Source organism: Gasterosteus aculeatus, chromosome 14, assembly GCF_964276395.1.
Source record: "Gasterosteus aculeatus chromosome 14, fGasAcu3.hap1.1, whole genome shotgun sequence".
NCBI classification, from domain to species: Eukaryota; Metazoa; Chordata; class Actinopteri; order Perciformes; family Gasterosteidae; genus Gasterosteus; species Gasterosteus aculeatus.
This window is the reverse complement of record NC_135702.1, coordinates 14,440,466-14,455,482: the sequence shown is the minus strand read 5'-3', so window position 1 is coordinate 14,455,482 and position 15,017 is coordinate 14,440,466. Positions and strand designations below refer to the sequence as shown.

Genomic DNA, 15,017 nt, shown 5'->3' with positions numbered 1-15,017 from the left:
TCTCTCCTTCCCTCACTCGGACACCCAGGTGGCGGCTCGGATCTCTGCCTGTCTAACTGACATCTCTCAGTGAATGTCCGTCCACCATCTGAAAATCAACCTCGACAAGACTGAACTACTTCTCTTTCCCGGAAAAGATTCGCTTACCCAGGACCTGACAGTCAACTTTGGAAACTCTGTACTAACGCCCACTTTGACCGCTAAGAACCTCGGCGTCACACTCGACAGCCAAATCTCCCTGACTGCCAACATCACCGCGACAACGCGATCCTGTAGATACACGCTCTACAACATCAGGAGAATACGTCCCCTTCTCACTCAGAAGGCAGCGCAGGTACTGATTCAGGCTCTTGTCATCTCCCGCCTGGACTACTGCAACTCCCTCCTGGCTGGTCTCCCTGCCACCGCCATTCGACCTCTGCAGCTCATTCAGAATGCAGCAGCTCGACTGGTCTTCAACCTTCCGAAATTCTCCCACACTACTCCACTCCTCCGCTCTCTTCACTGGCTACCGGTGGCTGCCCGCATCCAGTTCAAAACATTGGTGCTCACTTACCATGCTGTGATCATCGGGATCGGGTCCATCTTACATCCAGGACATGGTCAAACCCTACATCCCAACCCGCACTCTCCGCTCTGCATCTGCAAAACTACTCGTCCCTCCCTCACTGAGAGCAAAACACTCGACTAGATCACGACTCTTTGCTGTCCTTGCGCCAAAATGGTGGAACAAGCTCTCTGAAGACACCAGGACCGCAGAGAGCCTTCACATCTTCTGCCGCAAACTAAAGACACACCTCTTCAGACTCTACCTCGACTAAAGACTAACAAATTGTAGCACTTAAATTGTACTTGTAACGTCACTCATCTATAGCAAATTGTAAATTGGCTTCATCCATCCATCCATCTTTAACCGCTTATCCGGGGTCGGGACGCGGGGGCAGCAGCTCCAGCAGGGGACCCCAAACTTCCCTTTCCCGGGCCACATCTACCAGCTCTGACTGGGGGACCCCAAGGCGTTCCCAGGCCAGTGCAGAGATATAATCTCTCCACCTAGTCCTGGGTCTTCCCCGGGGCCTCTTCCCAGCTGGCCGTGCCTGAAACACCTCCCTGGGGAGGCGCCCAGGGGGCATCCTCACCAGATGCCCAAACCACCTCAACTGGCTCCTTTCGACGCAAAGGAGCAGCGGCTCTACTCCGAGCTCCTCGCGAATGGCTGAGCTTCTCACCCTATCCCTAAGGGAGACGCCAGCCACTCTCCTGAGGAAACCCATTTCGGCCGCTTGTACCCGTGACCTAGTTCTTTCGGTCATGAATTGGCTTATTTGAGGAAATTGCACTTTCTTGATTCTTGTTCTCCTGAGTTTGTACCCTATGGTTGAATGCACTTATTGTACGTCGCTTTGGATAAAAGCGTCCACTAAATGACATGTAATGTAATGTAATCACATTTGTTTTTAGCGCTAAAGTTGAATATGTGCATAAAAGCCGTTGCTATGACCCTCTACATTGTTAGCAAACACATTAGCCTAATGTTGACAAAAGGAGAACCTTCTATTTAAAAATGGTTTAAACAAACAGGTTCCTTATAGTCATCATAAAAGGCTTATCCACCACGGGAGGCTGGTTTCTGCTTTACTATTTCTCTTACGTCTGGTATAATATTATGCTTCAATAGCTGTATTCAGCACTTTCTCTATCAAATATATTTGTATAGTTTTTGCGTGGCACCACAGATGGATAAGCATGTGGATAATTTATTGGTCCTGTACATTTCAAGGTTTTCCCCCTCCCCAAAATCTTTGTTACTAAAGCGACAACCTCCAGTTCTCTTAAATAAAGCCCGATTGTCTTAAACATGCACAAATCAATAAGAAAATGAATGTACTTCTCTCTTGATTTTCTAATCTAAGTATGTTCTTTTGATAAATCCTGAAACCATAAACAGGAGTATGCTTCATGGCGGAGATGCTGTGATTGACAGGTCGGCGAAGCTACCGGAGCGGTATACGGCATCTGTACTTGAGGCCCCTGCAATCCAATCACTTCTGTTCACTAATTGTGAAAAAGTTGGCAACACTTGTAATCCAGGATGGCATCATCCATGTCGAGAATGCCTGGCTATAAACCGCCTGGGTTTGGGATGACTAGGTCCACTTATTATAAACAAGCTAGCGTTAGTCTCCTATTCCAATTTGAATGATCCGTAGCAAACAAACAATAGCTGTATGCTGTACGCCAGTCTATTGACTGGCATCTGTTACATCTCCAATACTATGTGTTTAGTGCCATGCATTTGGCAAAAAGACAGCTGAGGTAAGATGTTACAGCTATTCATCTGTACTAGATTCATCATTTTCTCTCGCTGGGCAGTAGAGGTGCTGAAGAGGGATGTCGACTCTGTCTGCTTGACTCTTTGCAGCCACATTCAGTGTACCGGGAAAATTCAACAAACTGCAGCATGCAGATGATACCATATTTAGCTAACTTTGCTCTGCCGTTGATTTGATACAGATTTTAGAACTCACATAGCCAGAGTTTCTTTTAGAAAAAATGATAATTTGACCGGTTGATGGAGTGTAATCATGCCCTTCATGGATGAGCCATGGCTTGTGTAGCCTTGGCTTTGTCACCTGTCTGGAAGATCAGATATGATCATCATGCTCGATAAGACCCATTTATCCTCCTCGAAGATTGCCAACGCGCCATACAGAAAACAAACACAGCTGGTGCAGAAGGGAGGAGGTGAAGCATGAAGGATAGAGTGAGATACAGAGCGAATCAAATGTTTGTCGAAAGGGGAATAGAGAGATTACAAGTGACCGGTGGGGAAACTAAAGTGAAAGAAGAAACAAGACGTAGAAGCAGGATCATAATTACCTTTCAGGGACATTCCAACAGGATGATGTCATTAAAAAGGTACATACACACAAGCGCACTTTTAGTACCCAAGACATCATCACTGACCGTCACATAGACAGACAAGCCGATCTCTTACATAAAACCAGTCCAGTAGGGGTGGGGAAAATAAATTCTCAATTTATAATCGATAATCTGAATGGAATCGTGAGGTGCCCAGAGATTCCCATCCCTGCAGTCCATTAGGGCTGTCAAAATTGGTCAAAAAGGAAAATTCGCTTTATTAAAAGACATATATTCGAATATATGTCTGCGTGTAGCGGTTTAAATGAACGACAACAGTAAACAAATGCTGAGTGCTGATCAAGAGTTTTGTGCAAGCAATTTAAGGTCATGATTCTTGTCCCAAATATGTCAGGCTTCATTCAGTGATTGAAACTGAAAGTTTTACATTACAGACATTGAACGCTCTGAGCAAGCTGTGCTGGTAAACACGGAACTTTTCTTTGGCATAAAAATGGCAAATAATCAAACCAGTGCATGAAGCTGTTGTAGCCTATTTTATTCATGCAATATACAGTCAGTATTCTAAGCAGGCAGTCACGCCGCCATTTTTTTTTTTACATTTGAATGTTAATTTTCACATTTGAATTGTTGTTTTTAACAACTATTTGAATATATATTCAAATATATAATATTCGTTGACAGCCGTGAAAAATAGTCGTCCTGTTGGAGCACGACCTCCTGCACAGGTTGCAAACTGAGGGGTTGCCTTTCAGACTGGTATTGTATCCAGATGTTAAGGTGAGATTTAAGGTGGGTATCTAAAAAGCGTGACCAACTTATGATGGCTCCACGTGCTGTTGGAGAACTTCGAGGAGAATTTGCCACCAATTGCCAGGGAGAAAAGAACCACCTGCACCAGCATGTGCATTCAAAAACCCTTCAGAGAATGGCCAGTGCATCCCCTATATTAGATACATTTTTTCAAATGTATTTAATAATATAGCACAGGAAGATGCTTCTACTCCTGTATTTCGTATAGGGCGGTGGAGTCCTTCCTCACACAGGGGAGGTCATATGGATGTCAAAACAAGGAAAATTGGTAGTAAAAGTAAAATATTTGAAGAAACGCGAGGTGTTAAAATTTGGGAACGGAATCTGGTTCAGTGTAAGAAAAGTGTTTATTTAGGTTATTTTCCAACATTGCAATAAATGAGTACTGCCACAGTGACACTCTTCACATAACGTACTGTCAATTCAAGCAGTTGTAGGCGCAACCTGTTGCACAAAATATACATTGAACCCACATTGAATACAAATAATATGGTCTGCAAATGCCCTTATAGTAAAACTGACTATAATCCTGTGTTTGCAGCTTCACTTTAGGGATTATTGTTTGCTTTTTTGAAACCGATTTTGTGATTAGTAATTAAATTAAATAGCCATGTTATTTATCTTATTTTTAAGAACGGAGGGGGACAGGTGTGGGGGTGCGGGCAGATGGTTGGGGTGGAGCGTGCATATTCTTGGTTTAGAGAATATGCACGCTCTTTATGCAAAGTGGACGGCGAGCAAGTAAAAGCTTACAGTGAAGCACCTGAACTTATTGCTAACATTAGCAAATGTATATTTACCTGAACAAGCGAGGGCCATGCTCTTCACTACCATAATACTGTGTCCAGGCAAAAACGGGTCACGGGTGAAAAAGGTGAGAAGGATATTACCCCTCTAGGGCAGGGGTTTTCAACTGGTTTTGTCCCAGAGATTTCTTCGAGTCATTCGTTGACAGGGGAGGGGTAGCGGTAGCGTTAGCTAATCATTTTCCACCGGAGCTTTAGCTAGCTGGCCAACGTCGCGTTCTCTCCTGCTGTGTTAAATGACTCAATTCATCAAGCTGTAGCTAACGTTAGCTAAGTCTATGTCAACAAAGCTACTGGGTAACTTAACTTAGATATACCAGAAAATATTAAAACCATCACTCACCCTGTTCGCAATTCACTGAATCTCGTGCTCCCTTCTGAGACGCGCACCTGTTCGCAGTTCACTGAATATGAATAACCCCCCCCCCCAAAAAAACTCATCGAATCTACACGATTCACGTAGGTCACCTATTTTGGTTTCAAAACGGCGAATTTAGCCGAAAGGTGAGGGATTTTCATGCCTGTGTGTCTTTTGTAAATGTAAACCACTAAAATGCCCATCTTGCAGGCGGCTTAAAACATCTACACACAATCTTCACGAGCCAAAATGTTTGCTTGAGATGATGCCCATGTTGAATACCGTGTTGATCACACGGTACAAACTTTATACTCCTGCAGCTTCCTCCCTTCCAGCTGCTGTGATGGCTCCTTAAGTAAATGACGTGAATGTGAAACAAGGTATCAATAAATAAGCCATCCCCACAATGACAATGTATCTAAGGAGTAGCAACGAGGATACCGTCCTCTTTCCTTGAACCTTAGCACCAAATACATTATTTCTACAGCCCATGGGTAGAGAAAACCACTGCCACAGGAGCGACATAAAAGGAGAAAGCAGTTGGTGAATCCACTGCTCAAAGAATTCATAATCTTACATCATATTAAGCTTTTTTGGTTTTGTACCGCGCATGAAATAGGGGTGCAGCCCAACTCCTCTGTTGACAGTCCTGTTTTTTATTTTTATTCCGTTGCATTCGAAAAATAAAAATCCACACAATATGGAATATTTCAACTAGAGTGTACAATTAGCTGAGACTGGGGCTTAATATCTTTACGGGGAGCAGGTCCTCTTCACCGAGTCTGCCGTGCTGGACCATTTTTCTGGTAGTGTAACAGATGTGTTTAGGGCATTTGAAAATGACAGTGTATTTCTAACTCCGTTACAGTAGGTCAACATGAACAAACCAAACAGTGCTCCACCACGTTAGAATTTGACCTGGAACCCGGAGAGGTCTCTGACACGCTCCCCGCCGGCTGCCGCCGTGTGACTTCCCTCACTCATAAAATAGTGTCATTACGTAAGGGATGTTAGTCGAACACCATCGCCACGATTTTGCACGCGGCTCACGTTCCACTGTCTCGAAAAGGGTCGAGCGAGCTGAGGGGCGTTCAGTCCGTTTGGATCTGCAACTGCTCGGCTAGATCCCACCAAATCCTACACGCTGTACCCTTTTGAATCATACATTTCTAGCGTATCCAACAGTTCTTAAATGGATTTTGTGGTTTTATGCATTATAATAGCACATGTTTTCCAGAGTAAGAAAGAAAACTCTCTTCCGGCAAAAATAGATTTTCTATTGGAAACAGATGTGACAACTTCAGATGTTTGGCATCAGTTCACATACATGAAGGAGCGAGTATAAGGTTGCTCTGCAGGGCTGCCATTATATTCAACCATCACTCAGCCGTCATTCAGGGAGTTGTCTTGTGCAGCTGGCGGAGCTGGCAAGTTGTTGCTTTCTATCCTTGGATGGGGAAAAAACAGATACAAATATTACGCATTCACTATCACCATACTCTCGGCTGACCTTGTTGGTCGGTTGATCTTGACACATAGCCACAATGCCAAGCTCTACTTAAGTGGCCCCACCATGTGGCTGGGATCCTGTTTCGAACTGTAGCAAAACGCAGAGAATTGTGGCAAAAGCAGAAAGAGCCAAGCCAAAACTCTGAACCCAACATCAGAGCAGAGCTCCTGGTAAGTATGAGTGGGGATAGTGTGTGAAGAGCAGCACAAGGGGAGAAGAGAAAATACCCCTGATCCGGGCCCCTCGGAGTTGGTTTAATATCAAGAGCTGGCTCTCTCCGTCTCCCTCACTGGCGCAGACCGAGAAACTGCGCCACCTCAAACCTGGCAAGCGGGTTCCCACTTCTTAGAGCAGTTTTTTCTCTCTAATTTAAAAGTTGATTGCCTGTGTGTGAATAGTGAAATATGAGTGTGGAGAGTTTGGACTGGGTTCTAGCTCTCCGGGTGTGTGCGTGTGATCTCGGGCGAGCGTAAAAAGCGCTGGATCGTCTTCAGCTCCGCCGTGCCTGTGTGTGTGTACGCAAATGTGTTTTTTGGGCTAGGGCCCGAGACTAGACTGCCAGTGAGAGCTGTCTGCGGGGAATCGGGGGAATCAGGCGAAGCGCGAGCCGAGCTATATAACAGTACCTTTCTCTCACTAGAACGAGGCTCTTTGACGCGGCTTTAACTGGACTAAAAAATGGACTGAAGTATAGAATGAGCTAATTGTCCGAGGTCTGTATTCATCAAACTGCAGAAAAAGGGCCGTGTAGGGCTTCTGACACATGGGACCAATGTGAGGAGTTTGGTGGAACAAGGTAGGTAGAGGTTGAATCCCTGTCTCTTATAGGTTATTACTTTACCGGGCGTTCATCCAAGCAATCCCGGCGTAACTTGAGAACAACTCCTAAAACTTGCACTAAGCTGGAACTACTTGATAACCTCTTGATGATTCTGTGTTCTAGCAAAAACGGTTTATAATCCAATTCCTCCTCATTTGGCTCCCTGCAGTCCTCTTACAGTAAGTGTTGTCCTAGGAGCCACAAGTTTTTCCACTCGACTTTACTGCAGTTAATAAATGACTAGACAATGAAAAAACTAAAGACTAAAAGTATTTTTTTCCTTATAACCTGAGTGATTTTATTACAAAGCTACACACATTTTTGTTACATCCTGGCTGTTTGGAACCTTAGACCAATGAATATCAAGGACACTAACTTGTGGTGTTCAGGATCTTTCACATTTAACCTAGAACTTCTACGAAAGTTCTGTGCTCGGAAGATACCCAAGGACCCATGTGTGTATCCCATGCGCACATGAAAACACCCACAAGGCTGTGCACTTTTCGTTTTCCTGTTCCTTCATTTGGATTGAGAGAAAATACGCCAGTCAGCAGTCTGCCAGGATCTAAACCATTGAGGTAGAAGTCAAATTTTTGCTTTTCTATTGAGCGTGGTCGGTTTGAGGCAAGTGATATTCTAACATGGTCCACAAGTCTAATTGACCAAACCAGAGTTGGTAATCGTAGAGCAGTGAAAATAGCCAAACAAGAGAGTTTGGATGAATTATGAAAATGCGTTTCATGATTGTCGTGGTAAAAATAATATGTTTCTCAATGGAGTCTCTACTTTCAGGAGATCATATTCAATGTGTGTGTGTGTGTGTGTGTGTGTGTGTGTGTGTGTGTGTGTAGTGGGGCTGTTATCAGTGGTGTGGGGGGGGGGTGTCTTGTGAGGGAGCTGTTGATGATGCTGGGAGCCTCACCAGACTGATGGACTGCGCTTAGAAACAGGTTGCTAGTCTCTTGGTTTTGGACTTCAGACTCCTGTAGCAAGAGTGTGTGCTGAGGGTGTGTTTCTGTCCTTGATGATGTTTAGGGCTCTCCTGGTGACTCTGGTAGAGTAAATGTTCTGTAGTGAGGACAAGGCTGCTGAGATGAACTGTGCCGTTTCACAATCACAAGCTGGAGTGCCTTCCTGTCCTGGGTAGGGATGAGTATCGCTTGGGGTTTTTCCGATACCGGTGCTAAACCGGTACTTTTAAAACGAAAACGGTGCCTAAACGGATACTTTTTTTTTGTTAAAGCACAAAACAATGATTGAAACAAAAAAGAAAGGGTCTTTTTTACTGTAATACTGTAAATATAAGGCTTTGACCTTTTTAACTTCAAACCATGAACAATATATCAACTGTTTACAGTTCACAGTATTGATAATCAAAAGTTCTTTTCATGGGCTTAGTTGGGGGTTTGCTGTCTTGTCTTGATTTAAGAGTTAGGTAAGGAGCAGGCAGACACGAGTCTGACAGGATGGGGAGTCAGTTTATGTCCTGGCTGAGGAATGAAAGGTCTGCGGGTCAACTAGAAGATTTACCAGCCAAAGGGGGGTTAGAGACACACCAACACTATTCAACATACACACTCTGTTTACGATGTTTACGTTAAGTCAGGAGTCTGGACATTGGATGTAACCGGATCTTAGATGCGGGAGGTGGAAGGTCCTCCTCTACGCCAGTTTAGGGCCAATAGAAATCTTTCCTTCTCTGTCTTTCAAGGGTTATAAAACATGATGTTCTTGCTGATGTTAGTTAGTTGTTCTTCCGGCCTGTGTGCTGCCTGAACTGCTCCTGCCTTTGCAAACGCAGCGCTGATACTTGACCTGTGATCTGACAAATAAATTTCCCAGAACGAGAGAAGTCATTCGGCTGAATTTTTGATAACCCCGACCAGGCTCCAAATCTTGAACACGTATTCTTACAGTATAGTTAGTGTTTCCCCTGTGTAAGAACTTGTGTATCAATAAGTTTATTGGAATTTGGGGAATATTAATCATTTCATTTTAGATTCATGCTCACTGTGCTGGAACTAAAGATATGTAACATATAAAGCATTTATGTTGGATTGACGCTCCTTGTTTGTCTCGATTTATTGACGTCATGATTGCAACGGGTGCAACACAGAACAGCTGCATGAGGCACAAGAGCATATTGTTTATCTTCGATCAATATTTATTATTTCTATATTTAGTCAACGCTTTTCTGCGTAAAATAAAGACGAAAAGAACGATCTGCCGTCATGCGCGTAAGAAAATTAAGTCACGTGTCTACAGCTCACGGCTTAATGAGAAACTACACCGAAGGAACGCCGATTAAAGGTTTTGACCTGTGTGCACCTTCTTCCTCCTTGGGTCGATAATCATCTCCTTGGTCTGACTGAATGTGGTCAGTCTGAGAGGATGTTCAGCACCCAGTTGCAGAGGGCAAGTGCCAGACCCAGAATGTTTTACTGAGAGTTTGTGTGAAATGACTGTATTAAAAGCTGAGGTGAAGTCTGTGTAGTCTTTCATAGGTGTCCCTGCCAACAGTATGTTTTGAACGTTAACAAATTATAAGAAATTGTGAAAAAAACCTATTCATTTATTTATTAGATGGCCTATCTGTTTTGAGGAATGCAAAATCAACATTCAGAACAGCTAACTATATTGTAATTTCATCTAAATTAAGATTAAGATTAAGATTAAGATCTGAGCACCTTGGATATCCCCTCCTTTTCCGTATATCTGTTTCCTTCCCCACCCCCACACCCCTCACCTCCTCCTTCCAAAGAGCACATTTGTTCATGGAGTGTATTTTTAAAGTATTATTTTTTGGGTCACAGTGTTTAGAGAGCAAAAAATACACTCATTTTCCTTTTATAGACAAGGAAGACCTGGGAACCCATTGGTTCCCTTCCCCAGAGGCAAATAGCAAGGTGCCTTCGTTTTCTTACTCTGTGTACATGTCCTGTCAAAGCGGTCAAGTGGCCGACTTTCTGCGGGACAGGTTTCAAAGCAAGCTTTCAATAATGCAACCTGAATACAACGAGCTGCAGGGCTTTAAACCAGGCGGCATCATCCTCGCTCAGGCCACCCAGTCTGCGAGGTGAAATATCCAACAAATGCCACTGTAGTAAGCAGACAGTCGCGCCTCTGTCGCTGTTGTGTTTTTGTTTCGTTTTTTACATTCGAATATTCATTTTCACATTTAAATAGTTGTTTTTAACAACTATTCGAATATATATTCGAGTATAGAATATTCGTTGACAGCCCTACTGTAGCGATTGACAGGAGATACTGCATGGGAGCAGCCAGATGCTCCTACAGAGCATACAGCAACACCAGTTAGGACCAAACCATAATCAGCCCTTTCTGCTGAGACGCTTCACTGGGGTGAATTAGCTGAATTTATGTCAAAGAAAAGAAACAAACAGTGAAAAACTGTCACCCATTCATAATCTTGCAGGCCTTCTGAAACCAGTCACCTGGGAAGAGAATTGGTTTAAGTCAATGAGTGTGAACTCTTCCCTGACATCTCTCAAGCTACCGATAGACAAAAGAGGTACAGTCACACTCCAACATTCTTAGAGTTAATTGTCCAGTGTTCGGCAAAAGTGTGCAGAGTTGAAATCACACTGCAAAAAGTTGATTCAACTCTTACAGAGTAAATTGTACGAAAGAGCTGGAGTCATTATTCAGTGTCAAGATCAGATTCATTTGCAACACTTAGTAGAGTTAAATTAACTCTCATATAGGTTTGAAATGTAACTGTGTCACACTTCTTGGTGTTCGGTTAAACTCTACGTACTGTGGCGCGCGGAGTAGAGAGGGTGAGCCGGGAACCACAAGGTTGGTGGTTCAAACCCTGGCTCCTACATGTCCCATGTCAAAGTGTCCCTGAGCAAGACACCTAACCCCTAATTACTCCGCAGGCTAAAATGTAAAAAACAAGGGTTAAGATTGCAATGTAAGTCGCTTTCGATAAACGTGTCAGCTAAATGACATGTAATGTATTTAACACTGGACAGATTTATTTTTGACACTTATTCCAAGTTAACTTGTTAACACTTCGTTGAGCGTTGATTTAACACTGACAGGATTGGGACAATATAAACACCGGCTTAGAGTTAAAATTGAATCTCACAGAGTCACTTTAACTCTCTGAAATTTGCTGTGCAGAATTCAGGCAAACAGCCAAAGGCGATGGAACCTTCATCCCTGAAAAATGCAACGATACACTGACCATCCAACCACTCTGTACTGATCAAACCAAAAACACCATGACCTACATCTGAGCTTAACGCAACGTACTAAAATAGTTATTTAATCCATAATAGCCATTTAAGGGAGGAAGGAGTAAAAGGGCAGCAGCCCCAACATTTTAGGAAACCTAGAGCCCACGCTGTCACTGCATCCCCAAGATAGGTTGACCAAAGAATGAAGAATTACAGATCACAAAGTCAAATGTGAAAAGTTGCGCTACAGGATAAGCCACACCATCTCAGCTCCATCACCATCTCCAAACAGCTTAACATGAATGCATTCCAGAAAGGCCTGGCTAGGACAAAGGGGCTTAGGTCTAAACTCGGCCACTGATGCAGTGTGCAATGTAACGAGGGGATGCAAGAACACCACATCCCACATTTAAATCACCACCCCAGACCAATGACTTCAAGAGCGCCTCCCTCCCTCCGTCACGTGAACTTTGGACCACATTTAGCTCAAATTTTGTGGGACGTTTGACAAACAGCAACGCGCTTTGGGATTTCCAAGGGAACCAAGTTGACAGCCTTGTCTCCTCCACTGCCACTTATTTTTCTTCTCCTTCTCCAGAAACGCCCCCCAGGCTTTGTCTTTCTGCTCGGTCTGTTTGCATTCCTGTTGAGCTCTATTTAAAAGCTTGAACTCCACTGGCTGCAGGAATGCACATCTGCAGAAGAGTCCCTGTCCCGCTGTGTCTTCTGTCTGTCTGTCTCTCTGTTTGTACGGTACAGTATTTGTTTCTAATTGCGGGCTCAGAGCATTAACCTTTGCTGCTTGCCCCCTGGAACTATGATTGTTTTAGTAAATATACATAAGGGTAAAGAGGAGGATGGTGCTAAATGTTATTTATCACATCAACAAGTGCCTTTGGATGACAATGTTAAGCTTCTCATCTGCACACTGACACGTGTGTTAATCTATCCATTTATAATAGCCAAATTCCTTTAGCACTATGCCATTCTTTTGTTTGCTGCTACTAACTAAAACAAAACTAAATTTATTTTGAAGCCCTAAACACAGCTGTTAGCTCAGTATAGCATACAATTAATTCAAAATAATAATGACTCTGTAGTAAGCAGTATTATGAAGCATAAAATAGTAATTACTACCAATTTGTTCGGGGTGCGCGCCAGCAGCGTGACACATCCCCACTGAGAATAACATCGGAGCAGATCCCTGTCCCGCGTAGCGAGGCGGATAAACATTTTACCCCCCCCCCCCCCCCTCCTCCCCCTCCCCCTCCGACACGCGCAGTCTTACAGTCGCCAATTCCCTCCCCACCCTTTTTAAAACAACCAGACTTACCTTGGAAAATGTCCCCGAGTCAAACAGGCATTATTATTATTATGTTGTCGCCTTCCATAGTTGGGACTTTCGTCGAGTTGTTCTTCGGCTCCCCCGGACGGACTACCGGGGTTGGTATAGAGCAACGAAGTCGGGAAAAGTGGAGGAGGAGGGGAGAGAAGGGGGGCAGACAGAGCTGGCCGCCACTTGGTTGGGGGAGCCGGCTGTCAATCAAAGCGATTTTAGTGGGCGGGTCCCTAACTGTTAGGGGATTAGTGGAGGCTGAGCAACACTGATCCCATGCATGAGGTTGAAGCAAAGAGCCTTGGACTACTGGAGACGTGGGTCGACTGCTGCAAGGTTCATAGTGGTTTCAATAGTGTAGTCTACGTGATACGCAGGTATACGCTTTAACCACCAGGAGAAGTCAAGGATTTCCGTATACCCACTAGCAAAAGCGCGATGAGACATATCGTACGCTGGGAAAGAACTGGGAATGACGAGTATACACCAGATAGCTTCAGGAACCAACTTTATTTTGTATCTCAACACAGTGTAAATCCGCCTCCAGCCTCCTCGTCTGGCTTAGTCTCACTCTCTGTCGCTGGATCTCCACTACTGAAATACAGGGACAAACAATTGTTGATTTCCTGCACCTGAGGCCGATTACGCCTCCACCTGGCACTGTTCCCTGAGCCACTCCCCTCTCCGTCCCCTCTGCAGCTGAGCCAAACCACACCTGCCACCACAGTCATTATTTAAGGCCCTTTGCCCTCGCCTGGGAAATCAAAAAGAAAAACATAACTGTCAATGCAACCTAGTCAGATGTGATAATACATGCATCACTGATGCAGTGTCAAACGACACCGAGGTGTTTAGGCTTCGCAAAGGTTAAATGTGCCGCAGGGGTGTCATATTAGTTTGCATTTACTTCTACTGGAGCTTCCCCCCTAAAAGTCTTCACTTTAGAATGATATTTTCCACAAAGTACATAAACTGCACAATCAACAGCATTTATGTTACTCTAAAAATGTTTCCTCTCATTGGTGTTTATCTGGGTAATCACTTTGACTTTTGACCCGGACCTACTGGAAAAGAACAATTTGAAAACTGTGGCCCTGTGGCATCCGGCCCACCCATCGTTAGGCAAACAACATCAATTATTCCATTGATATATGTGTGTTTGTGTTTCGGGAGGGGGGGGATTTCAAATCAGATGAATCCACCCACTCACTGACCCTGACCCATCAGCCGCTGCTCAGCAACCAGGCCCAGAAGAGGAAGCTGTATATTTTCAGTTTGCATCTATTTGTTTCTTACATTTTTCAGAAAAAGTTCAGTTTACTGTTAGAGCGGCGTCAATTCACAGCTTTTGTAAGTGATGTTATTGGACTGGACTGCTGTTTGTTGTACATCTGCATGGCTCTTTTTCTTTTAATCTACGCATCACCGTGTGAGCAAACATGTCAGTCTGACCTCCCGGTTTCGTCTCTATTGCTATCTATCTAGTGTAGGGATGCACCGATCCACATTTTTACACTTCCGATCCGATCCCGATACCTAAATTTGGATATCGGCCGATACAGATAATATTCCGATACCAGAGCTGTGTTTGAAAAACAGGAAATCCTGTTAACAGAAAAAATTCTGAAAACAAATGTGAAACTAAGGGTTTCAGATTGATTGTCATGTCAATATTTATTTAATTTCATGAATGTCAAAGACTTATTTTTAATAAGTCTTAAAAATTTAGAAATATGAAGTGAATATTTGAAAATATGAATATGAAGTGCAAGTGCACACACACGCATACACACTTGACACAGTCTCACTCACTCGTTCACAAATAACAGCACAAATCAAGTAAACTGACTCTTGTATCATGAACAACGTCAATGTCAAATATCTGAAGAAAAGTGCAATAAAATAACTGTAAACATCTTACACACATACACACTTGACACACAGACTCACTCATTCACACACGCAATCACACTTACTCTCTCTCTCTCTCACACACACACACACACAATAAGTTTTAAAACAGTTTGCATCAGAACAGCACTTAAGATGACCTGGAATAAACTAAACACCAGAGACTAACTATTCTTTAAAAGAAAACAAAACTTGAATGTCTCAAAGTTGACTCTGAGGAAGTGATGTTAGTGTTCAACAAATCTTACATCGGCAGGTTCTTCTTGAGGAATATGAGCATTTCTGCTCTCTCTGCAGTTAGACGATTCCTTTTTTCATCCGCGATATTGGATGCCGTGCTAAACAGTCTAGCCTCAGTGCTATCATGCTAGCCTG

At 43.6% G+C, this 15,017-nt stretch overlaps 1 protein-coding gene and 1 long non-coding RNA gene across 9 annotated transcripts in view; both read right to left on the bottom strand.

Annotated features, from left to right (window-relative positions):
• Positions 1–12,889, bottom strand: part of il11ra (interleukin 11 receptor subunit alpha) — a 53,847-nt gene extending 40,958 nt beyond the window's left edge. For 4 of the 8 annotated variants that reach the window (XM_040197674.2, XM_040197676.2, XM_040197677.2 and 1 more), the window contains exon 1: positions 12,729–12,889. The gene's annotated coding sequence lies outside the window, so the exon portion shown is untranslated. The remainder of the gene's footprint in view (positions 1–12,728) is intronic. The other 4 variants (XM_040197675.2, XM_078088282.1, XM_078088284.1 and 1 more) reach the window with 2 other exon arrangements.
• A 336-nt stretch (positions 12,890–13,225) lies between these two features.
• Positions 13,226–15,013, bottom strand: LOC120832369 (uncharacterized). The gene is made up of 2 exons (XR_005714182.2): positions 14,891–15,013; positions 13,226–13,485 (listed from the first exon to the last, which is right to left on the bottom strand). It is a non-coding gene; the product is annotated as an uncharacterized LOC120832369 (long non-coding RNA).
• Positions 15,014–15,017: the final 4 nt, after the last annotated feature.